This window comes from Callorhinus ursinus, unplaced genomic scaffold (genome assembly GCF_003265705.2).
Source record: "Callorhinus ursinus isolate GAN/ISIS: 27379988/994484 unplaced genomic scaffold, GSC_fseal_2.0 scaffold12, whole genome shotgun sequence".
Lineage (NCBI taxonomy): Eukaryota > Metazoa > Chordata > Mammalia > Carnivora > Otariidae > Callorhinus > Callorhinus ursinus.
The window spans coordinates 31,921,913-31,949,288 of record NW_027397074.1 but is presented as its reverse complement, the minus strand read 5'-3'; the positions used below and the strand labels follow the sequence as shown (position 1 = coordinate 31,949,288).

General features: G+C 35.8%; 1 protein-coding gene and 1 non-coding gene across 9 annotated transcripts in view; both read left to right on the top strand.

Moving 5' to 3' along the window:
• The window catches only part of DGKB (diacylglycerol kinase beta), a 710,493-nt gene that overhangs the window by 9,390 nt on the left and 673,727 nt on the right, over nt 1-27,376 (top strand). The gene's annotated exons all lie outside the window — the stretch shown is intronic.
• LOC112825331 (small nucleolar RNA SNORA57) lies at nt 1,289-1,441 on the top strand. The gene has a single exon (XR_003208649.1). It is a non-coding gene; the product is annotated as a small nucleolar RNA SNORA57 (small nucleolar RNA).

Sequence of the window (27,376 nt, the reverse complement as noted above, 5' to 3'; positions counted from 1 at the left end):
ATTTACTGGTCGCTTGGCATTCAGTTATTCATTTAAAAACTTTTGAGCATCTCTCATACGTAAGAGTACTAGGTTCTGGAAAGAAAATTATGACTAGAACCTGGGCCTGACATTAAGTAGCTCTTAAATTGAGGGTTAGAGGAAGACACACGGATGTAGAAATTATAACACCATGGGTTATGGGCAGTGCTAGAAGAGAGATGGGCAGGAAGCACATAGTAGGCTGCTATAGGAGATGAGAGTAAGAGAATAAGAAATTCATTACAGATAATTTAGAATGAGTCAGGTCTTGAGGGAAGGTAGTCAAAAAAAGGACAATAAAAACACTTACAAAGATGTATTTAGAAATCATGATTATTTTACTCTCATGTGAAAACCGTACTCTTTTCATTCATCCAAGCATAACTCTTGAGTGACTAGTTGGCTAACGTGAATAAAGAGATGGGAGAGCAAACTGGGAAGAAGATATAAATTTGGTGATACAGATTGTAATCGATTTCTTTGAAGTAGATGTGAATCCCTGGGAAAAGAATGTAGAGTGAGAAAAAGATAATTTAGGAACAAATCTTGATGAATTTTAATATCTTTAGAGTATATTGGAATAGTTGGAATATTAAGAGTGAAAATGAACTGTCACAGAGGAGGAAAACAATAGCAGAAATCTGGTATTCCAAAGACTAGGGAAGAACATCTTATAAGAAAGACAAAGTAATCATCACTGCCAGATGTTGCTGAGAGGTTGAGATAAGGAATGAAAAATATCCATTGGATTTGAACACAAGGAGATCATTGGTGATTTTAGCTAAAGATGTGTTGCCATGGTGACTGGGGTGAAACCCAGGTGAAAATGTGTTAAGGAGTGAGTAGGAGCTCAGGAAATGGAGACAGGGAGTGACTCATTGAAAAAGTTTGTGTATGAAGGTTTGAAAAAAAAAATTGTTTCTGGAGAATAATGGAAGTTTGAAGGAGCTTTTCTAAGATGGATTTTTTTAAGCATGTCTAAATATCTATGAGAAGTCCAAATGATTAGAAAGTGTGTTCTCCTTGGGTTGCCTGGATGCCTCAGTCGCTTAAGTGTAGGCTCTTTATTTTGGTTCAGGTCATGATCTGAGGGTCATGATCCAGCCTGTGTGGGGCTTGGAGCTCTGTGTTGGGCTTGGAGCCTGCTTAAGATGCTCTCTTTCCCTCTTCCTCTGCCCCTCCCCCTGCCTCGTGCACACACTCTGTCTCTCAAAAAAAAAAAAAAAAAAGGAAGAAAGAAAAGAAAAGAAAAAAGTGTACTCTCCTTCCTTCTTTTCTTGGTGGGGGTCAAATGGTGTGTGGTCCCTGCCCCCATTATGTATTGAGGCAGAGAGAAAGGGCTCCAGCCCCCTTCCACACCATGTCTTTGGTACCCACGGCTTTCAGTCCACCAGTTATATCCTCAAGCATCAGGACACGGATTACAAAAACAAAAACAAAAACATAGCAAAATTTCAAAAAGTAAGGGGATGTTTGATGGGTACCTAAAAATATGGAATTGAATAGGTTCCAAGACATGGAGTATGAGTTAACTTTGACCAGCAGTAATACCTTCTATAGAGAAAGAGGGGATGAGGGAGAGAAGGGAGCAATCTGAATAGGTAGATAGGCTTTGTAGTGCTAAATTGAGGATAATTTTGGAATTTAAATTCTCTTGGCAGAATTTGAACAAAGCGGAGAGTTAGAAGTTTTCGGACAGGGTTGAAGAAGTTATTGACCAGAGACATTTGCTAGGATCTGGGTGATATTGGGGGAAGGGGCATTTGAGTAGATGGTCATGACTTTACAACGATTAACGGTTTACCTGAATACGTGATTCCTTTCAGCAGCTGGTGATGTGGCATTGAAAAATAGAGAGCTCATCCAAGATGTATTGTTCTACTTCATTTTGCCTTTTATATTGTCATCACCTAATCTCTCAGTATCATGTCATCTTCTTTATCACTTCTTCAGATTTAGAAAAATTTGGATGAAAATTTTCCTTTATCTTATCTCCTATTATCATTATGATTGATTTTAAAGTACATAGGTTGACAAGTCAATTAATAGCCTACAGAAATTCTTAACCACCTTACCTTCATTGGCATTCCACTCCATTCCATGCTAACCATTGGTCAATGACTCTATTCTGAATCTTGATATCTGAAGCTTCTCATCTTTAAAATCATGAATTACAAAACATTAATCACCTATTGTCTCCACCTCCCACCATTCTCCAGTGCCTTGACACACCTTGTTCTCTTCATGACTCAACTCATTCACAATCTCCTTGCTATCCCGGCCATTTAAATAGTCCTTTTGCCCAAATCTTGATTTCTTTGAACTCTTTTCCTTCCATTTTACATCTGGCAAAATCCTTACCCTTTCTCAACTGAGCAGTTTGGCTTTGCTTTTTCACTTCAATGCTATTGAAAAATCACAGAGCTGTGAAAACTGGTGTCATAATAAATTTGTGATCTCCCATCTCAGTCTGACCCTGGTAATACTTCAAGGTGCACATGTTTTATTTACCTTTCCGTTGTCCCTAGGAGCCTTCTCTTAAAGCTCTGCCACACATGTACTTGGTGTTTCCTTAAGAAAAGAAGGACTTAGGTCTTGTTTCCCTCTTCCTCTTTGTGCCATTTACTTTTATTTTTGGTATTGGCATTTAAACATTTTAATTAAATTTAGATTTTAATTAAAAATTATTAATATTAACAATTATATCCACCTTTCTCCCCACTACCCCCCCTTCCCATACCCCAGCCTTTAGACAAAGTTTCATAACAAGGCCCCTCTTTATCTTTTCAAGAACATCTATTGCCACTGTATTCTCTTCCGATCCAATGTTTCTTTGACATTAAGCTACGTAAAATATCCTTTCTATCAGTACTCCTTTCTTACTTTACTTTCATTCTCACTGTGCTCTGATTCTTTGTTTTCTTCTGTGATTACAACAGTACCTGGTATAAAGCAGGTACCAAAGAAAACAAAGAAAGCAAAAACAAAAACAAAAACACTGAGTGAACAAGTGAACCTTGAAAATGCCTCTTTCTTGATTGAAGGTGATGAATCATCTCATAAAGAATTTCCCTGGGTCATCATTGTTTTTCTCTTTCCATTTACTCTGTTAGAGCGGTAAGTGACCATCTCTGTTCTCTGAAATACTCTACTGTTTCTTACCTCCTCTCTGTCCATTTCTCAGTATAGTTTGCATTGATTCGGAACAAGTGCCTGTCCTTTAGCATGTTTTCCTCTTCATACACAGTAGTAAAAAATATATTTGCTTACTCTGGAAATAATATTCAATCATGTTATTCTGTTTTGAGAGAACAAGGTTATTCTTAATTTGACCAAATGCAATAATTGGTGCTTTATTTCTACAATATTAGCAGTTTAAGTTAGATTTAGGCACTTGTTTTATTTGTGACACAATCTGTGAATTGATTACTGGCATTCAGTTGTCAAAGAAGTGGAAGGATCAGAGTTATTTTCAGTATCTGACATGAACCAACATGGAGACTTTGAGGGCTTTATTGGAAGTAAACAGTAGGCTAAGAGGTCACACATGGAGAGAATAGAAAATAATCTATTCCATATTCCCCACTGCTATGGCACTTTCTCAGAGTCTCATTTAAGCGATGATGTACCAATGACAGCCGAAAGAAAATATTTTTCTCAGCCAAATACTTATTATGCTTATTATCAATACTTACTATAAGGAGTGTGAATGAACGCTTATAAAAGGTTTTTTATCATGATTTCTGGGTGTAATTCATGAGTGGGTGGTCACTTGCTCAGATTCTTACTTTCCCATAGCCCTATCTTCCCTCCATTCTTTCCACAGAATCAGATATCAACTAATAAAATAAAGGAAAACATTTTTAGGGGTAAAACATGATTTATATCAAACCTTCGTTTCAAAGTGGATTTGTCCACAGCAGTACACTAGTCTACCTCATAAGTATATGTTCTTCACTTATATGAAGTTTTAGAAATTATAGAATTAGGTTGTCCTTGGAATAACTTTTGGATTTCTGATATTCCTTTTCTATATAGTTTTATCTAAGCAATATAAGTAAGGTTAGCTGTGACCTAAAAAAAGTATACTCAGTCATTTTGCTAAGAACACAATATGGTAGGTGCCCTAATTAATTTTATTTGTGGGATATTAAAAAGTCTAACTTCACAATGAAATGAAAACCATGTGGAAAGAAATGACTTTCAGACTGGGACACTCTCAGAGCTTATGATTGGGTAAATTCTGATAAGCTGACATATTTTTAATGTATATGTGTTTGATTTTCCCTTTTTTTTAAATTGGTTTTAGCCATGAAAGGAGTTTATTCTCTATGATATTTATTCCAGGCCAAACAGGAAAAAAAATTGAAAACTTAATTTTCAGTTTGTAGAAATGACTTCTTTGATAGGTCTGAGTTGAAGACATTGGAGGTCAAGTTTCCTTTTGCCTTATGTTGTCCAGATTCTGCTCATTCCACACTTTTCGTTTTTGTAGGATCAGGGTGGAATTTTATTTTTTTTATTTTAGGACTCTTTTTCTTCTACTCTCTGTTTTTGATTGCCAAGAGACTAAGTACAAACAATTCATTGATTCCTGTGAAGACTTGTTTTTTTGTTTGTCAGTTTTTTATGATGAACGAAACATTGGTGACCTATTACTACCCAAAGAATGCTCATTCACTCTTAGGTGATATGCATTGCTGTTTCTTTCTTTTTTTAAAAAATATTTTATTTATTTATTTATTTATTTATTTATTTGAGAGAGAGAGAGAGAGTGGGGGAGAGGGGCAGAGAGGGAGGGAGAAGCAGACTCCCTGCTGAGCAGGATCCCAGGACCCTGGGATCATGACCTGAGCCAAAGGCAGATGCTTAACTGACTGAGCCACACAGGCACCACTGTACTTCTGTTTCTTAAACTGAGTACTGATTTGTGAAATGTGCTTCCTCTCCCATCTACTTAACGGGTGAGGAAGAATTTCCAAATGGGGTGTGTGGGAGGCCATAGCCAAGCCTGTTGCACTGGAAGTTTGGTTGTCCTGATGAAGCACAAACAATAAAACCCAGAAGTTTGAATACATCTCTATGGTGCAGCAATGCTGTCCCTAAAAGGAAGAGGGCTGGTGTGCTGGTATGGCCCCACACCCAAATGGTTATAAAAGACCACAATCCCACATTTTGTACTGTGCTGACTGGGAGGATTCCTTCCTCTGCATGGGATTCTGGTAGTATTGAACTTTGGCTATGCCCTTGTGTGGAATAAAACAAAGCCTCAGGGAGCATCTACTCACTTGCGTTCTTAAGCTTGTGTTTATTCTTTGCAAGAATTATTTGCCAGTGTAATTGTAAATCAAAGTGAAAGCCAAACATAGTTGAGTCATGACCCTAAATCTTGCCATTTCTGGACCCTGCACCAGCTTTTTTGGTCTAACTAGCTTAGAGTGAATGATGTTAAAAATGATTTTACTGAGCTGGCTCGTAGATTCCTGGCCACTTCCTGCATAACATCAGCACTTCCTGGTTTCTACAATTGGAGGGTGTTCCTCTTTGCCCATATCTTACCTACCACAATACAAACTATGTAGTCTTATTAAATGTTTTAAAAGTCATTAAGCTTAGAAAAATTCTAACAGGCCAGTAAATATTACAGTTACCAGCTCTTACTTACTTTTCTTCCCAATTTCAGTATTTAAGTAAGAGGACTCAAACACTACCTACATGCCAGCCTTGAAACATTCTAAGTAATGGCCTCTCCTCATAACTTTCAGTTGTATGGCTCCTTATTCACGCAGAGATAAAAATAAAGATGGTCAGTTCTTTGGATTTAAGATACCCCACAGAAGTAGACTCTTTAAGGGCATGGCAGATAGGTATTGAAGTCCAAGTTGATATAATGGTGCAGAAAATTTCAGCACTGGCATTTGGAACAAAGGAAACCTAGGTGTTAGGAATAGTATCTACTCTATCATGCTTACCCTCAGGACCTCTGTGCCTTCCACTAATTCCTTAGCCAATTATACTTTGCCATCATATACACCTATACTTAAATTGGTCTTAAAATTCATTAATAATTTCCTAATTATCAAATGCATTTACTTTTTATCAGTTTTTGCTATCTTTAGCTTCTTTTTAGAATTTGCCATTTTTGATAGCTTCACTCATTTTTGCAAACCCTACTTTGTTATTGGTAACACTGCAATCCTATAGTGTTATTTCAATTTATTCAAGCTGTCAAAAATTATTCAATGACCACTATATGCCAGGCACTTGGAAAACAAGTGCTAATTAAACACATAAATAGTTTCTGTCCCCAGAGACTTTATAGCTTAGTGCAAGTGATTGATATTAGTAACTTATTATTTGATTTAATAAATATATTTTGAGTACCTTCCTGGTGCCAGGTTCTGTCCTAGGCATCAGAAATGCAGTGTAAAAAGAGTACATGGAAAAACTTATATTTTCATGGAGGAGATAGAAAGTAACAAATATTTAATATAGTTTTTATATAAGCACCGTGAAGAAAAGTAAGTTAGGGCAATAGGAAAGGAAGTGATAGAGATTGGGTGCTATTTTAAATAATGTACTGTTTTAGATTTATTAAATATGTCCCATTATTCCATGGACATATTACACTTGAAATGCCTTTTAACATATCTGAGAGGTGTTGTTAAATAGGCAGTTGAATACATGAGGCTGAAATGAAAAAGAAGTTGCTGGAGACAGAAATGTGAGAGTTGTGTATAGACCTGGGACCAGGAGAGATCATGTAGGGATGGAGAGTAGATAGAGAAGAAGGTCCAATGCTGAGCCTTGGGGAAAACCGACATTTTGTGGGTTAGAGAAGGGGTGGAGGAGTCTGCAAAGGTAAGTAGGAGGGAACAGCAGGAGAAAGCCAGGAGAATGTACACTTCCCTGGATGCCAAGTACGTAGTCAGTAAGAAAGGGCTGTTGAAATATGTCACTTGTTACTGAGAGGACGAGCAAAATGACCATGGGTTGACCGCAGGATTGGGAATGTTAGGTCTTTGTTGATCTGGAAAAGGGCAATTTCAGTTGAATGGTGGAGCACAAGTTAGACTGAAGTAGACTGAAGTGAGAATTGTTGGTGTTGAAGTGGAGGAAAAACAAATCAGATAACAATATAAATCAGTTGGAAATTGCACCTGAAATGAATGGCCCAAATATAACAGTATTATTTGTCCTCGTCAAGAGGGTTTGAAAAGCTTAATGAAGAAATGATTGTAAACTGAGGTCAGAAGGATGAGTTGGTAGCAAAAGAAGAAAAAGTAGAAAAGCTTGTAAAAAGACTATTACTGCAAGCAAACTTGAGGACTGAAAGAAGTTGATACAGGTTGGAGTAGGTATGTCTGAATTTAAAGAGGAGTCAGGGGGCACAAGACTGTTTTATCTTTAACCTTAGAGCATTGGTCATAATGATTAAACGTAGGTGGGGATATGTGGACCGCATTATCTTTTGGCGGGATTGCTCTGGCTGTACTGTGTATAGGGTGAGTGGTAGGTCGGCCAGATGAAAGTTGGGTAAGCCATTACCCTAAGCCGTCTTGGTAATAAAGGCGAGTGATAAGTTTAGCCAGCATTACAGCAGTAAAGGTGTCAATGGAGAGAAAGATAAATCTGAGTGATATTTATGAAGTGAAATTGATAGTGCTTATGACAGTCTGGATATGAGTAGAGGAGGAAATGTAACAGAGGAGGCAAGCCTGACCCCTAAGCTTCTGGCATTCACGGGAGAGGCAGTGTCTTGGCATCAATTGGGAGAGAATTAGAGCAGAATGCCACTGGTTTGCTGTTACTTTTGTGGGCCTTGATGGATTTAGTTTATGCATGTTGAATTAGAGGGATGTGTGAACCAATTTCATCTGCCGACTAGACTTTTCTATCTATATATCGCACTGACTCCTCAAAAATATTATTAAAACTGAATCTGTCTTCATCCCTCTAAAATTTCTCCTTCCCAGAATTCCAGACTCAGTCATCTTGAAATGTTTTTTCTTCCTAGTACCTTCTCAGCTTCTGTATCAGCAGACTCACATTCTATCTCTTGCTCTTTCCTGATTGTTCTCTCTCACATTTGCCCTTTTCCATTTTACCCATACTAGGCAATTTTAGACTCCTTAATTTCACTTGACTCTGCTCTTAGCCTACTACGTGGTCTTTTTATTTCCAAATCATCCCTTGCTTGATATTTTTTTTATCGTATCAGTTTTCGTATTTAAGATTCTGATTTCCCCATATCCTTTCTCAAAATAATTCAGTGTCTCTTCTATTCCTTCTAAATAAGCTGTAGATTCACTTTGGCCTGGTGCTCACTCTGAAAAAAAAAAAAAAGTCTGTAGAATTTTTCTTAACCTGCCACAATGTGGAATACATTGATTAAGAACTGCCTGGGTTAAATCCTGACTTTAGTACTTACTAGTTGTGTGATTTTGGCTGAGTTATTTAATCATAATTTTCTCTTTTTCAAACCAGATTAAAAATAGCAACTCATTTACATGGTTGTTTTAAAGTCTAAATCCATTAAATTCTCTTAGCACAGTCCCCGGCACAAAGCTAGCCCTCAATTAATTCAGCTTCTATTATTATTCTGTAAGCCTCCCACTGTGTCCCCTCTATGGACACGGGCACATTTAACCACTTTGTGAGCATGCCATTTATTTCTCTTTTGTGCCATTTTATACTCCTTGCGTTCTTCTGCCTAGAAGGCTTTCTTCTTCCTCTCTTGGCACCTCACAATATAATTTCTTCCTGTCTAAATCTGTTCATCTCTTCAAGGACCAGCTCTTTTTTCTCCTCAGGAAGTATTTTTTTATGCCACTTTTTTTTTTTTTTTTTAGGACATATTCCTGTCTTCCCCAGCCTGACCCCTCCCCAATCTCAGGTGTGGTTACCCAATATTTTTATGTATTTCTACATATATCTTATCAGCTCCTCGTATATAGTTAGGTATGTAGCTTTTTTGCATCTACTGCAGGGTGGTCCTTGAGTATAGGGAGTTTATTTGTGCAGTGTCTATAATTTTTACAATAGTGAACAAAAGATTGCATTGTTCCTGGGCAATTCCCTCAGTTGCCTGTGGATATTCTTTTTTCCTTCTCACACAAACTGGTTTTGGCTCTACTCCTCATCAAGAAACATCAAGTTACCTGTCCCAGATCTTTTCCTTAAGGACAGGAGCTTTCAAGTCAGCAATCTGCTAAACCCATCAGGGCTAATGTGCTCTCAGTGCTCTCAGGAACTAAGTGCATTTAACTAAGCCCTTCTGGCAACAGTGGCTCCGCTTTTATGTTCCAAGTTGTTAGTTTTGTTTTGTCTTGTTTTTCTGTTATACGTAACTTGAAGGAAGCAGCTTTAGGAGAGGTAAATGAGCACCAGCTTAATACCGTTCCACTCGGAGATCTCCAATAATAGGCTTCTTTAAAATAAAAAAAAAGTGACATAAAAATAATATTTAATATCTTTTCTGTTTCCTGACTAATTTCCTGTGGTTTAAGTTCTGCCAAGCCATGGCCTTTGGATTATGAGCTGCCTCTTTTTAAGATGTTCCAAAATCATGAATCAGGATTGATTCTTATTTTTTTTATTTATTTATTTATTTATTTATTTATTTATTTATTTATTTATTTAAGATTTCATTTCTTTATTTGACAGAGAGAGACACAGCGAGAGAGGGAACACAAGCAGGGGGAGGGGGAGAGGGAGAAGCAGGCCTCCCGCCGAGCAGGGAGCCCGATGTGGGGCTTCATCCCAGGACCCTGGGATCATGACCTGAGCCGGAGGCAGACGCTTAATGACCGAGCCACCCAGGCACCCTGATTCTTATTTTATTCATCGCTATACTTGGTGGTAACTTACACAGCCTGAGATGAGGGTTTATTTTTCCCCTCCGAAGGCTTCAGGGATGTTTTTGTCAGGTTTTGGAAAATGTGCTCCAGGAGCAATAATAAATTGAGTGCTGCCTCAGAAAGTCAGGCTGTCAGGGAACATATTTATCTCCACATTTGGGAAGCAGAGCAAAATAAGTACAGACCTTTTAAAAAACCTGTGTGAAAACTTTCTAAGGTAAGGGAGAAGATCAATCTGACATGGCTTTATATCCACTTTCTTGATAATTTATGGGCTACATGGGGGTAAAGAATACTCTAAAATCCATGATCATTCAAGATGAACATTGTTTTTTCCTATAGTAATATAGTACTGAGGAAAACTTGATAGTTAAATGGCTCTCTTTTATTCTGGAGATACCATGATATAAGAGAAACAAATAAATAATTTTGTATTTAAAAAATATTTTCCTAGGTTTGCCTAAAGTAGAAGCCTGCCTATTTTTGTCGATAACATGTTATTGGAACATGGCCGAAGTAATTTGTTTACATATTATTTATGGCAGCTTTTGCACTACAACTAGCAGAGTTGTGTAGTTGCAACAGAGTCCTTTTGGCTCACAAAACCTAACATAGTTCCTCTTTGGCTCTTTTTATTATTATTATTATTGTTATTTTTTTATTTTTTTTTACAGAGAGAGTGTGTGCATAAGCAAGCGTGGGGGAGGGGCAGAGGGAGAGAGAGAGCATTTTAAGCAGGTTCCATGCCCAGCAGGGAGCCCCACACGAGGCTCCATCTTACCACCCTGAGATCATGACCTGAGCCGAAATTAAGAGTCGGACACTTGACTGTCTGAGCCACCCAGACTCCCCACTTACTCTCTGGTTCTTGAAGAAGTTTGTTGTCCCCTAGCCTGGAAGGAAATTTTGTCACAAAAGGAAGATTCTACTCTTTTTTTTTTCTGTAATGACATTAATAAGAAGTTTGCTTTAGTAGTGAGAGATGACAGGATTGTAGTGGGAGCATCTATTTATTAATTGGTGGTCTTACTCTATAGATTTATTTGTTTGTTGGGTATAATCTGCCTCATCCAACTAAAGCATTCAGTTGGGTCTTAATTGGATATCACAGAGTTAGGTATTGTTTGCAGAGCTACTGAGTCTGTATATGTGAGCAAAATGTCAATTAAACTTCAAGGTTCAGATCCCCTCTTCTAAGTGGTTTCCAAAAAGTAACCCTCCAATTTATTCAGCAGTAGGAACAGTGACAGTGGTTAATGTAAACCATATGGCTTTGAGTATAGACTCCTAGGAAAAACTGTGCAGATCCTATCTTTACCTATTTCTATCACTTCTGCCTCTATCGCTGTGTGAATGTGTGTGTGTTCATCCATCCTAAATATTTCTTAAAGAAACTGGAAAATCTGAATTTATTATATATTTCATGTATTTACATATTTAGCATATCCTAGCACACATTAATATTTATCTAATCAAATATTAGCACTGTGCTAGGTGCTAAAGGGGAGCAAAAAGGCTTCCTAACTTCATCACATTTTCATATTTGAGGAGGATAGACATTTAGTACAGTATAAACAAATTACATATGTATTTCTTTTTTTTTTACCTTTTTATCTGAGAAGAAAGGCACAAATAATAAGTGTATGGCTCCATGAAATATTCACAGATTGCACACACACACACACACACACACACACACACACACACACATATAACCAGCCCAGAACAAGATGCAGAACATACCCTGCAATCCTGATGGTGTCCTTTCTCCTTTGGCCCCATTTTCCAAGGAAAACCGTGGCCTGGCCTCAGAGATTCAAATCTGAAGTTCTAAAACATTGAGTTTCTGATATTTATAGATTGGGAAATCTGCATTTCTGCCCTCCTTTGAAAAGTAATTTCTGGCAATCCTGAGCATGTGCAGTCCCTCCAGCCAGTGGCCTGCTGAAGCTGGAGCAGCTAGTGGTCCCTAATGGAGGGTGTGGTCTCTCTGGGCCCCTATGGCTCACGTTGGTTTTGTCACCGGCCTGGTCTGCTGACACAAGAGCTTGCGACACTTGCCTTTTTCCATCTCTTGATCCGTTTCAATGTCTTTGTGCTTTTGACCACCCCGAGCATTTTGTATAACAAGGTAGTATTATATTGCATACAATTTTTTATATAATTACATATATAATATATATTCCTATTTGTTGTACTTATTTCTTTATCTAACACATACACATTAAAAAAACACATACAAATTTAACATGTTCCATATACAGAAGATGAAAGAAGAGTTTTTTGTTTTTTAAGATTTACTTATTTTAGAGAGAGATTGTGCACGTGAGCACATGCGAGCGAGGAGAGGGGCAAAGGGAGAGAGAGAGAGAATCTCAAGCAGACTCCCCACTGAGCATGGAGCCAACATGGGGCCCAATCCCAATCCCATAACCCTGAGATCATGACTTGAGCTGAAATCAAGAATCGGCTTAACTGACTGAGCCACCCAGGTGCCCCAAAACAGAGTTTATTGAAGGGGACCATGATGTGGATAGAAGAGTTCCTCAAGCTTCCCCTAATAGAATAGCAGTTTAGCTAAGATGAAAGTAAGAAGTTAAGCAAAGCCAAGATGAGAGGCAAAAACATATCCCATGAACATATCTCTATACGTTTACAAGTACACTAAGTACTTCATTCTAACAATCTTATCAATTGATTTTCCTCTGTTTTTATATGCTCAAAAGTGACATTTAACTTTTCCATTCTTAAAACTTCAGCCATCACCTTCTATTGAATTCTCAGATTGCCATGGCCCATATTTTATATAGAAACATATAACAGGAATTATATACTATAAAAACCTTAAAACAGGAAATTCAATGCTGCCTATCAGCTTATAAGACTACTCCCCCCTTTTTGCTGTTGTGAGAGAAGTTTTGGTCCTTGGGTGGAATCTAGAACCTTAGTGTATACTCTGACCTTCCAATATCCTCCTTCTTGGACTAGCTTATCAGTTATCCATTTCATTCTTGCTCTTGCTGTCCATCCATGATTCCTCTTTCTCTCTCAAACTCTCAAATGTACTCATAGTTAGTTTCTGTCTTTTTACCTCCAAAACCCACTACTCTCTATTTTCATCACTCCCATTTGAGACCACCAAAATCTTTTGCCTAGGAAACATCTGCTAAAGTTACAACTAAATTATAGAATTAATAAATTATGGGAATAAAATGCACAGCGTGAGGAATATAGTCAATGGTATCATAATGGCGTTGTATGGTGACAAATGGTAGCTGCACCCTTGTTGAGCAGAACATAATGTATAAACTTGTCAACTCACTATGTTGTACACCTGAAACGAATGTAACACTGTGTGTCAACTACACTCAAATAAAAAAAAAATGACTTTAGAAGTACAAAATGGACGCATTTCAAAGACTTTATTCAACTCATTAATTAGTGAAGGATTTAGTAAAATGTCAGGATGATTCAAAAGAGAAGTAGAGGATGTGAGATTTATAGAGCTATCTAGTTAAAGGAATAAAGAAATTAATTTACTAAAAGATATTAAGTGGTTGGGACACCTGGCTGGCTTAGTTGGTAGAGCACGTGACTCTTGTTCTCAGAGTCATGAGTTCAAGGCCCACATTGGGGGTAGAAATTACAGAAAAAATGAAAAAAATGAAATTAAAAAAAGATATAAAAGTAGTTAAAGTCATACTAGGCAATAAAAAATAACATTTCAGGTATGGTATACAAGTCATTGGAGTCATTTCTTTTGGACAAGGAAAGCAATATAAAATTTTCTCAGAGAATTATCATTGGCATTTCACTCAGTTTTAAAGTTAACCTTCATTCTTAGATATTTGCAACATATTCTGATCAATAGTAAATAGGAAGTTGGACGGAGGTATGTGAGCCTAGAAAATCAGAAAATCTCCACTTAGGTTATGTCTGGTATATAAAACCCAGCCACTAAATTGAAATGGTACCTAGTAATCCTTTTGCCTATTCCCAAATGCAGACCCATGTTTATGATTTAATTGTTCCGCACACACTCTTAACTCTTAACAGATTATAGAATATATTTTAGAATTTTTTGTAAAATATTTAGAATATTTATATATTCTAATAATTATGGAAAACCAAGGATATTCTTTTGACAGTTTTATTACATAGAACTTTAAAACAACTTTATAAAAAATAACTCAAAATCAAACGTGAGCAATTTGTTGGGAGAAAATACTTTTTCTTTATATAATAGGTAAAGGGTTAGTTCCTTCAGTGTTCAAAGATATAAAAACCAATTTTAAAGATTTCAGAGCCATGGAAATAATTCAGGGTAAGAGCAATCAATTTATAGAAGTGATTTTAATGGCCAATCCTATGAAAAGAGGCTCAGTCTCAATTGTCACTGAAATGAAATGAGGACCACCCCCCCACATTCATATAATTCAAAGTTTGCCCATCAGATTGGCAAAATTTAAAAGCATTTAATAGTACCCAGTCTTGACAAGGGTATAAGGAAATTGCTCTCCTACAACTAATGGCAATTCTATACATGCTGTGGAATATTTGGAAATCATGTTGCTGTAACTTATTAAATATAAATTCCCCATCATTTTTGACCTGACAACATCATTATTATTTACTAGAATATAAAGATATATGGTACTAGAATATATGTGCTGCCAAAGCGAGCACTATATGGTACTAGAATATAAAGATAAAGGTACTAGAATATAAAGAGATATGATAGAGATTTTTTTATTGCAGCATTATTTATTATAGCATGAAACTGGAGAAATAAGAGCAAATCACATCAGTAGGGATATGGTTGAGTAAATTATACATCCATATTCTGTAATGCTCTGGCTATCATAAAGAATGAGCTGTAATTGTCTGTATGTCCATTACATTTTAAAATTGTTAAATTATAGAATGTACATATACATATAGAGACATATAGACATATATATACATATAGCATATACACATACCATATACCCTATGTATGAAGAGGTTGTATAAGCAGAGAGAAGTTATACACAAAGCTTTACCAGTGTGTAGATTAGGTTATGAGATTGATATGAGGCTCCTAAAGACATAGTTAATTTTGATAGTTTATCATTTTGTTAAAAAGAACATTAATTTTACTATTATACATGTAATTTTAAATTACTATACCATATTATATATATGACTGCCCATATGCTCAAAATCTCGCAAGGGGCTTATTATGGAATTAGAATGCAATCCAAACCTCTTACCCCCATCTAAGTCTCCTCTGACTTGGTTCTCCTTACTGCTCCAACTTGATCTTGAGCAATTCTAGCACTCCCCAAAGATACAAATGTAGGGAGCCGAAGGGGTACATGCACCCCGATGTTTATAGCAGCAATGTCCACAGTAGTCAAACTGTGGAAAGAGCCAAGATGTCCATCAACAGATGAATGGATAAAGAAGGTGTGGTATATATACACAATGGAATATTATGCAGCCATCAAAAAGAATGAGATCTTGCCATTTGCAATGACGTGGATGGAACTGGAGGGTATTATGCTGAGTGAAATAAGTCAATCAGAGAAAGACATGTATCATATGACCTCACTGATATGAGGAATTCTTAATCTCAGGAAACAAACTGAGGGTTGCTGGAGTGGTGGGGGGGTGGGAGGGATGGGGTGGCTGGGTGATAGACATTGGGGAGGGTATGTGCTATGGTGAGCGCTATGAATTGTGCAACACTGTTGAATCACAGATCTGTACCTCTGAAACAAATAATGCAATATATGTTAAGAAAAAAAAAAGAAGAAGAAGAAGATAGCAGGAGGGGAAGAATGAAGTGGAGTAAGTCGGAGGGGGAGACGAACCATGAGAGACGATGGACTCTGAAAAACAAATTGAGGGTTCTAGAGGGGAGGAGGGTGGGGGGATGGGTTAGCCTGGTGATGGGTATTAAAGAGGGCACGTTCTGCGTGGAGCACTGAGTATTATGCACAAACAATGAATCATGGAACACTACGTCAAAAACTAATGATGTAATGTATGGTGATTAACATAACAATAAAAAATTTAAAGAAAAAGGAAACAATAGCCAATTTTTAGTTTATTTTGCTAAGTTGCAATTCTTTCTTACTGTAAAGGCTTCACACTCACCAGTATACCCTCTGGCTAGAACCACCTTTCCCATACTCTGGCTGAGTCAGTTTAAATGTCACATCCCTAACATTGCCACTTTGATCATTCAGTAAAAATTATGTCCCCCAGTTATTAACTCATAAGCATTCTGAGGAATGTAGTTTTTTTTTTCTTTAATAGAATGATGCCTATGACTCTCAGAATTACTAAATGAAGATTTTGAGTATGCTGTGCAAATTGAGCTAGATAAATATTCAGTAAATGTAATTTTTAAAAACTAGAATCCTATTATTAGAGACAAAAAGAATCATGCATACAATTGTCATTTATTACTTACATGAACGCTTCTGGATTATTTCACTTTAAAAGAATTTCAACTTGTCACACAAAAGTCTTATGTGGTATGATTATTTCAACATAGGGTTAATTTACTGTGGAGAAAATGAATGCTCTTCCTTGATTTTTCTTCCCAGCTGTAGGAGCTGTTAGTATGAAGGTTTTTGTTTGATAAAAGAAAAGGAGTTTCACAAATTTGTTTAGTAACATACCTATTTAGAATCGTAGGCATATTCTTTAGACTTTATAGCCCTAGGTCATTTCAGATAGGGAAAAAATGGTTTTGGCCCATTGGATTAGAACCTTCTAAAGACATAAATATTTAGATAGACTGCAAGGAGGTTCTGACAAGATAAAGTATGAAATATCCAAATAACTTGAAAGAAGAGCTAAGTGTTTTATATTTAGGGAGCAAACTCCCATCTGAAGTGATAGAAACAGTTTATCTCTTTCAAGTGATATATCTAAGCACATTCTTTAACTGAATGCATAGTGAAAGTTTACCATATTAAATTGTTTCAAAATTAGACTTGGCTAGCTAACAGAAACAAATCAGGCATGTAAACAGGATATCCTTTACCTTAGGTCATGAATATTTTGAAATACATTAATATAGATCATTTTTGTTTGTCATTATTTGGTGAGAGTTACATTACCTTGAGCTGTGATATGTCTTGATACACATTACTTCTTTAATAAAACGATATATCAGGAATCTGTATGACATTTTGTTCTGTCTGGTAATATGAGGCCATGAGTATATCATTTATTATTATCAAATAGAAGCATGGATTTTTAGAGCACTAGAAATATAACAATTTATAGAGCTATAGCATTTATTTTGGTGGTGGTGTTTAAATAGATGTTGTTGGCTTTTGATACAAAGTTGAATGGGTTATTATTATTGCCCATAAACTAAAACCTATTCAAGATTCAGAATGAATTCAATAGGAAGAAAGCCAGGTTAGCGTGTGAGATATTTTAAGAGATCACATGGGATAAACAATAAATACCTATCTCTTTCAATTTTTTGTACCTGATAAAATGTAGTTCATAAGGACTTTTCATCAGCTTGCAAATTATGCAGTAAAATGTGTAGTCGTATAACTATTCTTCTTGTGATAGTTTTTTTAAAGCTTCAGTGAAGGAACATTAGTGCAATTGCAAAAGAGAAAGATGAAGCAACTGGTAAAAGTTTTACTCTACATTGCCATTTATGAATGCAGATGAAATAAAGAAAGAAGTAGAAGTGTTAATTTCTGAATTATTACTGGCATGATCTTTTTTTTCTGGTTAGCTTGATTTATAAATTAATATGTGTAAGGGTCAGACATAAAGAATTTTTGTTAACAGACTGCGTATGTGCATATTTCATGGATAAAATATTATTGGCTTTTCCCCCACCTTAATTGGGCATTCCCAGAGTCATGGTAAGTTAGATGGAATAAAAATTCTATTTTTGCCCTACTGTAAGGCACAAATACAAATTCGGTTTCGAGTACATGCTCCTATAAACTAGTCACTAGGGATGCAAAAAGTCATAAAATGATAATCAGTCCTCAAAGCTAGGAGTTTGATTTAATTCTCCTATATATGATTTTTCCCCAAAACAAATCAGCATATTTTCAAAAGCTCCAGGGGCCCATTTTTTTGTGGAACTCGGCACTGTGGAGAGTTATTTAATTATTTCTTGGGAAAAGTTTAAAATGTGAAGTTACCTCAGTAAATAAACATTTATTAAGCATCTATCACAAACTTGGTTTTGTGGAGAACATTCCAAAACAAAACAAAAGTATACTAAGTTATAAACTACTGACATACAAAGCAGCAAAGCTGCACACAATCGTGATAGAAATGCAAAGCTAGTGTTATTTCCCAAAACAGATTGTTTCAAAAGACTATTTCAGTAGTAATGAGCCCAAGAATTTGGCTGAATTTCAGCAATAATATTACAGAGGGTAAATTACACATGTGAATCCTCAGAGACTTCAGTGACAGTAAGTGGTGCATAGTTACGAAACTTCCCCTAGGATCCCAGGATTGTTACATGAGAGAAAAAACTCTGGATGAACTGTGGTCATTTAGGTCCTTTAACTTTTATTTCACATGCAAGTGTAAAAGTATTAATGTCTTCATAATTATCTTCTCAGAACTAAGCACAGTTCTTAGCACGTAAAATGCATGGAGATATTGAAATTGCAGACATTGACTAATTTTTTTCCCCTGGAAAACAGAATTTGGTGGTTGCTACTTATCTGGGTTAAATAACATTGAGTATCTAAGAAAAGTAGGTTGACATATAGGTTAAATTTTTTTTATGATGTGATTCTCTTGATAACTGAATGTACTACAGCAGTGCTAGGCACAGTGAACTTTAAAAAAGTACAAACTATGTAGCCTAGCTGGTTGAGAATGACAGTATAGAGCATCATGTGATTAGAGTCGAATATCATTTGTGCAGAAAAAAACTCAGAAAGGCAACTAAGTTATGTTGAGCTGAATTTGCTGCCAACTTATAATAACAACAGCAATATAGAACTGATACGGTAGCACTGTTACTAAAGAAACATGAAAACCTAAGAAACACAAGAAAATGGGTTAGGAAAGTTTGTTGGGTTCTAGCTTTACTCTTCTCAGTAGTCAAGGCAAAGATGTAGACCTGATAGTTATAAGAGTCTTATTATTTACTCAAATGATGCTTAATAGTGTGTTAGGAAACATAATTTCTTTTTCCCAATACTGGTCATTTTGAGATAAGATGGTTTGCACATATGCGTATACACACACGAATTTAAAATATTTACTATGTATGAACGTACTCACATAAATTTCATAATGATTTTTATGGACGGGTATTGAACAGTAAGATTAACAGTGGTCTTGATAGTTTTGCATGATTTGTTTGTATAACTAAATAGGTAAGCGCAAGACATTACATCAACTTACAATTAGAAAAAGCATTTTTTATTTTGTGGAGGGATACAAATTGATATATTTCGGCTATATACTGTTAAGTCATCCATGTGGTCTAATAAAAAAAGTATGATAACTTCTAAAAAGTGAATAGTTAATGTTTTCCTAGATTTTAAGCTACAAGCAGATACACAAAGCAGAATTTTTCTTGCTAAATAAAAGAAGTAACATTTAGCATTCAGTGAGGATGTTTGAAAAGAATAAAAGGCCCTAGATGGCAAATAGCTTTAGAGGAATGACATTTATTTTGTCTGTGGCTTGTAGAGACAGCTTCATTTCTCCATAATCCTTTTAATATGATGTTGATCAACTATTGTTAAATTATATTATTCTTTGTATGCTGTCCCTGGCTTTCAGGGAAATTCCTCTTAATTCCATTATATCTACTTAACTTCTTAATGACACACCAAACTCCTCTCTAGAAAATGGGTATTGTTTTTTAACACAGAAGGAAAATGTTTTTTCATTAAGCTTAGCAAAATAAAAAACGAGTTTGGGAAGGGAAGATATTGCAAAGTTATTTTCCCTCCTACTTACTTTGGAGAAACAACTTGAAAATTTACATTCAGGGGACTGTGCAATCTAAGACTTTATATTGTATCTAATAATAAATCTATGTGGGGGCATTGATCTTGAATAATGCTTTGGAGCTCAGGGTACAATGGATTTTGCTGCAATTGTTGCTTTTTTCAGTAATAGTTTAAAAAAGCAGTATTTCAGTTGACTTTAATCATTTGTGGCAATACTCCCTCACTTTTTTGTCAGGTGTATATAGTATTATCTATAATCTATTAATATTTAGTATGATATATTAATATGTTTTTACTGTACTGTAAAATAGTATAGTATTTTTTCTCATAATCTCATGATGAGATTTTATTTTATTATTTCTTTATTTTGTTTTTATTTTTTTAAAGATTTTATTTATTTGACAGAGAGAGTGAGAGCACAAGCAGGGAAACAGTAGAGGGAGAGGGAGAAGCCAAGCAGGGAGCCCGATACGGGGCTCAATCCCAGGACCCTGAGATCATGACCTGAGCCGAAGGCAGACGCTTAACCATCTGAGCCACCCAGGCACCCCTCATGATGAGATTTTATAGACAAAAAATTTGGGATTCTCATATATTAAGTACATCTCCTACATTAATATAAATGAATGAAAACAAAATATTTATATTATTTACCATAATGGATTTAATGTGAAATGTGGAAAATATATGCTATTTCCATTGCTAAGCTATGTCAACTAATTTGCCTTCACAAAAAGTACATTATAGTAAATGCGTATCTAGTGAAATGATCCATGAGTTCAATTGTGATAAAGGAAATCCTGATGAAAGGAAAGTGGGTGAGACAACTGAAGACTATGTGATAGAGCAGAGAAACTCAGGTCCTAATTTTCTGAGCATTTTTCAAAACAGTTTTCTTGAGGATAGATTTATGTGTGTGTGTGTGTGTGTGTTTAAGTGGTACTGCAAGATTAACTAGGTATACCTCTTCATCTTCGACTAGAAGAATTCAACCTCTGATACATTGGCTGGATGAGTAGAATTTTATTCAAAGAAAGAATAGTGTTCCTAAAATGTTTAAAAATTGGGGTCAGTAGAGCATGTGACTCTTAATCTAGGAGTCCTGAGTTCAAGCCCTACGTTTGACCTAGAGCTTACTTAAAACAAAAAACCAAACAAGACAAAAACTTAGTCCCAAGAAGTGAGTCCTATTAAATCCACTTAAAAATGTTTAAGACTCACTACTCTATATTTTTGTTTCATTCTTAGTAACTCAGTGTTCTATTTTTTCATATTTTGATTAATACAATTATTCCATATTTTGTAATAACTACCTATGTGATATCTTACAAATAAGTTACTAGTAGAATAAATAGTGTCATTACTGAATCCTACCAATTACATTTTCTTTAAAGAAACTGAATGACTTTTTTTCACTTGAAGTATAGTTGACACACAGTAATCCATTGGGTGCAGGTGTACAGCATAGTGATTCGTCATCTCTTTATGTTCTGCTATGGTCACTGCTGTAGCTACCATCTGTCACCATACAATGCTATCATAATATCATTGACTATATTCCTTATGCTGTACCTTGTATCCCCGTGACTTATCCAATCCATAACTGAAAGCCATTGTCTCCTACTCTCCTTCATCCATTTTGCCCATCCCCCCATCTCCCTCCCCTCTGGCCAGCACCAGTTTGTTCTCCATATTTATGGGTCTGATTCTGCTTTTTAGTTCATTTCTTCATTTGTTTTGTTTTTTAGATTCCACATATAAGTGAAATCTTACGGTATTTAGCTTTCTCTAATTCATGTCACTTAGCATAATACTCTCTAGATACATCTATGTTGCTGTAGGTGGTAAGATTTTATTCTTTTTTTATGGCTGGTGTTGCATTGTACATATGTGCATTGTGTGTGTGTGTGTATATATATGTATACATATATATATATATATCACATCTTCTTTATCCATTCATTTATGGATGGACATTTATGTTGCTTCCATATCTTGGCTATTGTAAGTGATGCTGCAATAAACAGAGGGGTGTATACACCTTTTCAAATTAGTGTTTCCATTTTCTTTGAGTAAATACCCAGTAGTGGTATAGCAGATCACATGGTATTTCAACTTTTAATTTTTTTGAGGAAGATTCACACTGTTTTCGAAAATAGTTGCACCAATTTCCCTTTCTACCAGTAGTGCACTAGGGCCCCCTTTTCCCCATGTCCTCACCAAAACTTATCATTTCTTATCTTTTTGATTTTAGCCATTCTGACTGGTGTGAGGTGATACCTCATGGTGATTTGGATTTGAATTTCCCTGATGATGAGTGAGGTTGAGTATCTTTTCATGTGCCTGTTGGCCATTTGTATGTCTTCTTTGGGAAAACATCTCTTCAAATCCTCTGCACATTTTTAATCAGACTATTTGTTTTTGTATTTTGTGAGTTTTTTTTTTTTGGCATTGAGCTGTTTAAGTTCTTTATTTTGGATATTAACCCCTTATTGGATATATCATTTGCAAATATCTTCTCCCATTCCATATTTTTGTACAAATTGCCTATAGAATATTTTACATATAAGTTACTAATAGAATGCATAAATAGTGTCATTACTGAATTCTACTGATTATATTTCTTTAAAGTAACCAAATGACAATTAAACAATTTCATTCAATTCAGAGACCTTCAGCGATGAATCTATAATTTTGGACTGTAATGGTAATTGCCTAGAGATAATGGAGCTCAGAATTAGCTGTAAGTTGTGTCTTTACTTGTCATTTAAAGCAAGTGCATATACATATATGTATAAATAAAGGATATATAATTTATTTAGTGCCTGTCCTAAATCAGGAACTGTGCTAGTCATTTGAAGCATAAAATAAGACAGATACTTTGTTGGGCAACTTTCTGTAAGTTCTGATTCTAGAGCAGGTGAGAAATAGGTTTACTACACATACCCATATTAATCAACTGGTAGTGTTTGCCTCTAGTGTTGTGTAGAGTGGGATTCTGAGACTGCCTCTGGGCTCAATAGTAAACGATTTTAATCATTTATTTATGACTGTAGCTGTCTGAGTGTTGGGAGGGCAGTGCTTAGTGGTAGCATGTCTATATTTGTTATATATATAATATATTTTTATATAACATATATATTATTAAATATATAATACTATAATTTACATTATATAATATATATTTAACAAATACAAATATTTGTTTTATATATATTATATATAATATACATATTATATATAATATACCTGTTATCCCTGTTCTGCCATTTTCTTATTTAGAATCAGTATTTCACTGGAAAAGTAGATGCACTTTAAAGGTAGCATAGTTTATAATGAAAAATATGAACAGATTAGGATATGATAGATTCTTATATTAAACTGTAGAAATGACTTACGATGCTCAGTTTTTCATCCTTTACAAACTCATATTTATTTTTAGATCTAATGAATCACCATTTTGCCCTTTGCTTCACAAAATGCTTAGGGCGGTTAATGTTCTTGAGACTCTCAGGCCTGTCTCAATGATAGCTTTCTTTTGGGCAAAGTGCCATTGATGATAGAAGTTTTAGCAAAAAGCATTAGAGAATGTTTACATTTCAAACTTCTAGAGGTTGTTTAAGATGAAAGTACAAAAACTAAATGGGTAAACATTAAAATTCATTTTGATAATGATCAGCTAATGTCTGTATCATGCCTCCATCTTTATATCTCTCCACAAATAGCAATTAACATAATAAATATGTTAATATTTTTGCAGAATCTAAACAGTGTTGGGTGCTTAGTAAAGGCTCACTAAATGCCTGTTAATGATTTGGTAGATAAGTGATCTGTGTGTGCCAAGAATTTTTTGTCAGCATTGTGCTATGCATGTTTTATAAGAAATAGAAGCCTTGCCCTTCTCAGTTAGTCCAAATTCTAGGTAATGTTAGCATACCAAACATCTGGACATATTAACATTACCAAAAACAGAGAACAACAAGCATGTTATAAATAAGTGATAAACTGTATGGCACTGACCTTAGGAGAGTAGGTCAGACTAGGGTGACTCATGGTAGCTAGAGATGAATATTCTCAAGGTCAGACTTAAGTTAATTTTTGTCAGAATTTTTATAATGAGAGAAAATGACAAAGATTTTTTTTCAAAGACAGTAGGGAAAATATTCTGCACAGAAGCCCAAGATATTTTCTAAAGAATTAACTCATTAATTCACATGTTCATTCGATTTCACTTATTTGGTCTACGTCAAAAAGAAATTGCTTGTGCACCGACAATGCAGGTTATAGGAAGCTCCAAGGAGGTTAATCAGGGGAAGAAAGAGAGCATATCATTTAAGGTATCTGCAGGATACCTAGATGAAGATCCCTAGTTAATAGGTAACTCTGTGGGCTTGGATGTCAGGTGAAAATTATGGGCTGAGATTAGTTGAGGAGGTATTTTCACCTGGTGAACAGTGGAATCCAAAGATGTGAGTGAGATCATTCTGGGAAAGATGTGTAGAGCCAAGACTGGCAAGATGCAAATTTGGGTCAAGGTGTTGGATAAAGAAAGAAAATTTGATAAAAGAAATTAGAAAACCTTGTATTTAGATAAGACTGATTGTATTTTTTTAAGAAATGCTTAGTGTTTGATATGAATTTAAGAATGGGCATTAATAACGATGCTATGATACAGCCCATCAGCTTAAACATTTTTGTACAAATGGAAAGAACATTCCCATTTTAGAGGAACGCATGCTCAACTACTTAAGGTTGTAATAAAATGCATTACTTAAAAAAAACAACAATGACCTTTTCAACTTTAAAACGTATAGGAAATAATGGACCCAGTAAAAGCTTGTGTTTAATCCTGTCAAAACCTAATAGTCTAAAAGTCTCCAAATGGGCCCAAATATGAAGTAAAAAGTCAACACTAAATTTTTAATTGAATTTCATTTTCCAAGAATTTACGTAGGTTGTTTTTAGTTCTTCATTACTCATTTTGATGAGGAACATGATTTTCTTTTGTATATAATATTATCTTTGGCAAGATGCCATTGCTCAATTTCTGTGGGCTTGGTTATTTTAGTGATTGCCATCTCAACATTGAATTTATAACATTTAGTTATGAGGAATTTTGACAATGTTTAGATTATAATATCTAGAAGGACTGCCCTTGCAGTTTGACAAAAATGTTTTAATTTTACCTCTAAGCCAAACAATGATGAGGATTTCTTTTTTCTAATTTCTTCATGGGGCTGTTTTTTTTTTTTTTTAAGGATTTTATTTATTTATTTGAGAGAGAATGAGAGATAGAGAGCACGAGAGGGAAGAGGGTCAGAGGGTCAGAGGGAGAAGCAGACCCCCTGCTGGGCAGGGAGCCCGATGTGGGACTCGATCCCGGGACTCCAGGATCATGACCTGAGCCGAAGGCAGTCGCTTAACCAACTGAGCCACCCAGGCGCCCCTTCATGGGGCTGTTTTATGTCTTCATCTTCCCTGAGAAATTTAAAATTTGCTTTTATACAAGGAAGCAAGGAACTAGCAATTTACTAACATTGATTGAATGTTTAAATATGCAACAGAGTGTGCTAGAATCTTAGGCCTTAACTTTAATTTCACAATAGCTCCTAGAGGTAGGTACTCTTGCCTCCCATTATATTTAAGGGAGAAAATTCAGACTTTTCCACTTCTAAAGAGGGCAACTGGAAAGTGAAAAAAAGAGAGGCTGGAGGGAAGAGAAATTGTTCATCAAAGGCAAAATGGTGGGGAGAGTTAAAGGAAAGAAGGTGGGAAGGCAAGATGTGGGGGAGCAGAGCTGATGTAGTTTCGAAGACGAGGGCCAAGAAAGAATTCTTGAGACATCTTTGGTGCAAAAAGGTGGTTTTATTAAAGCATGGGGAAAGGACCCGTGGGCAGAAAAAGCTGCATGGGGGTCATGGGGAGTGGTCCATTATATACTTACAAGTTGGGAGGGGGTTACAGATAGCGTTAAGTCTCTAAGGAATTTTGGAAGCAAAGTTTCCAGGACCTTGCGAAGGCTAGCTATTGTTGGGAAAATGTCATTTATTTGGTTTAATAAAACCTTAGTCATGAGACCCAGTGAGCCATATGTTTGGGGGATGATTTCCAAAACATAACTTGGGGGGTTTAGAGATAAAGGAAGTTTCCAAAGGTATTTTTATACATTAAAGTAGACTTAGGGACGCCTGGGTGGCTCAGTCGGTTAAGCGGCTGCCTTCAGCTCAGGTCATGATCCCAGGGTCCTGGGATCAAGTCCCACATCGTACTCCTTGCTCAGCAGGGAGCCTGCTTCTCCCTCTGTCTGCAGCTCCCGCTGCTTGTACTCTTGCTCACTCTCATTCGCCTGTGCTCTCTCTCTCTAGCAAATAAATAAATACAATCTTTAAAATAAATAAATAAATAAAGTAGACTTACAGGGTCCTGGGAGGGGTGGGGGAGGGCAGGCTAGGATTGCCTTTTGCCCTTAGCAAAGTATTAACATTGAGGCAGTTGAGTCCCTAGAGGAATGTCAGTCTGCCTGTTTCAAGGACTTGTCAGTGGACTCTAGGTAGTAAGGAAATTTAATAATTTTTCTTCTGCCTTTGTTTCCCGCATCAGAGCCAGGGCTACTGTGTGTAGGAGGTTTCTGAAGGAGAGTCAGTACAAGAGGCAACAGAGACAACCCTGTGGGGCAGCTACCGAAGGGAACAGAGATCATGCAGATGTTTAAAGGATAAATTGCTTTGGAAAATGTGTGCAATAGCTCCTTCTCCTGTGTTTTACCACAAAACCTTCCATATAATCCACATTATTTTCAATGAAAGACTGACTCCAGTGTAGGGTGGGGGGTGCAGTTCTTAGATCAGAGCCAGAACAAGAACAGTTATGTGGGGATTACATTATGACGATGACATGCAGACACAGAGGTGTTAATTTGGATTAAAAATGGAATCCAATCTAGGTCTGACTCCAAATCTCATACCTCTGTTACTACTTCACTTCCCATACAATTTGAAATGAGCTCTAAATCCAAGGAGAATACTGCAAGGACATTGTAGAAGCTTTTGGTGATGATACCTTAGGTAGTACTCCGTTAACAATGTCTGACTGGACAGCTGATTTGATTGTTTTGGCAGATATCTGTTAGAATTAGATCAGTCAAGAAATCAGTGCTAGTTGTTCTTGCATACGTATCGTAAGAAATGGTATTTCCTCTGCTCTGCCAGTAATATTTATAAAGATGGTTCTCAAAGGAGTAAATAGAAGTCAAATTAGTTTCACACACTATTAAATGTAAAGGAGAAAATATGATTCATTTGAGATACTTACAGGGGTTAATTACATTTGCTTTTAATAATTTATAAATATTTAGAGCTTTATTATTGTTTTCCACAAATACTGTTAAGCAAATGAATTTGAAAATTTAGTGCTCCAATTTCAGAAAACACAGTTTTTTTAAATTTAAAGAGTAACTTAACAAGTGCCATCTCAGTTAAAGGAAATAAAACATTTCAAGAATTTATTATTATAAAAACATGTAAACAAATAAAA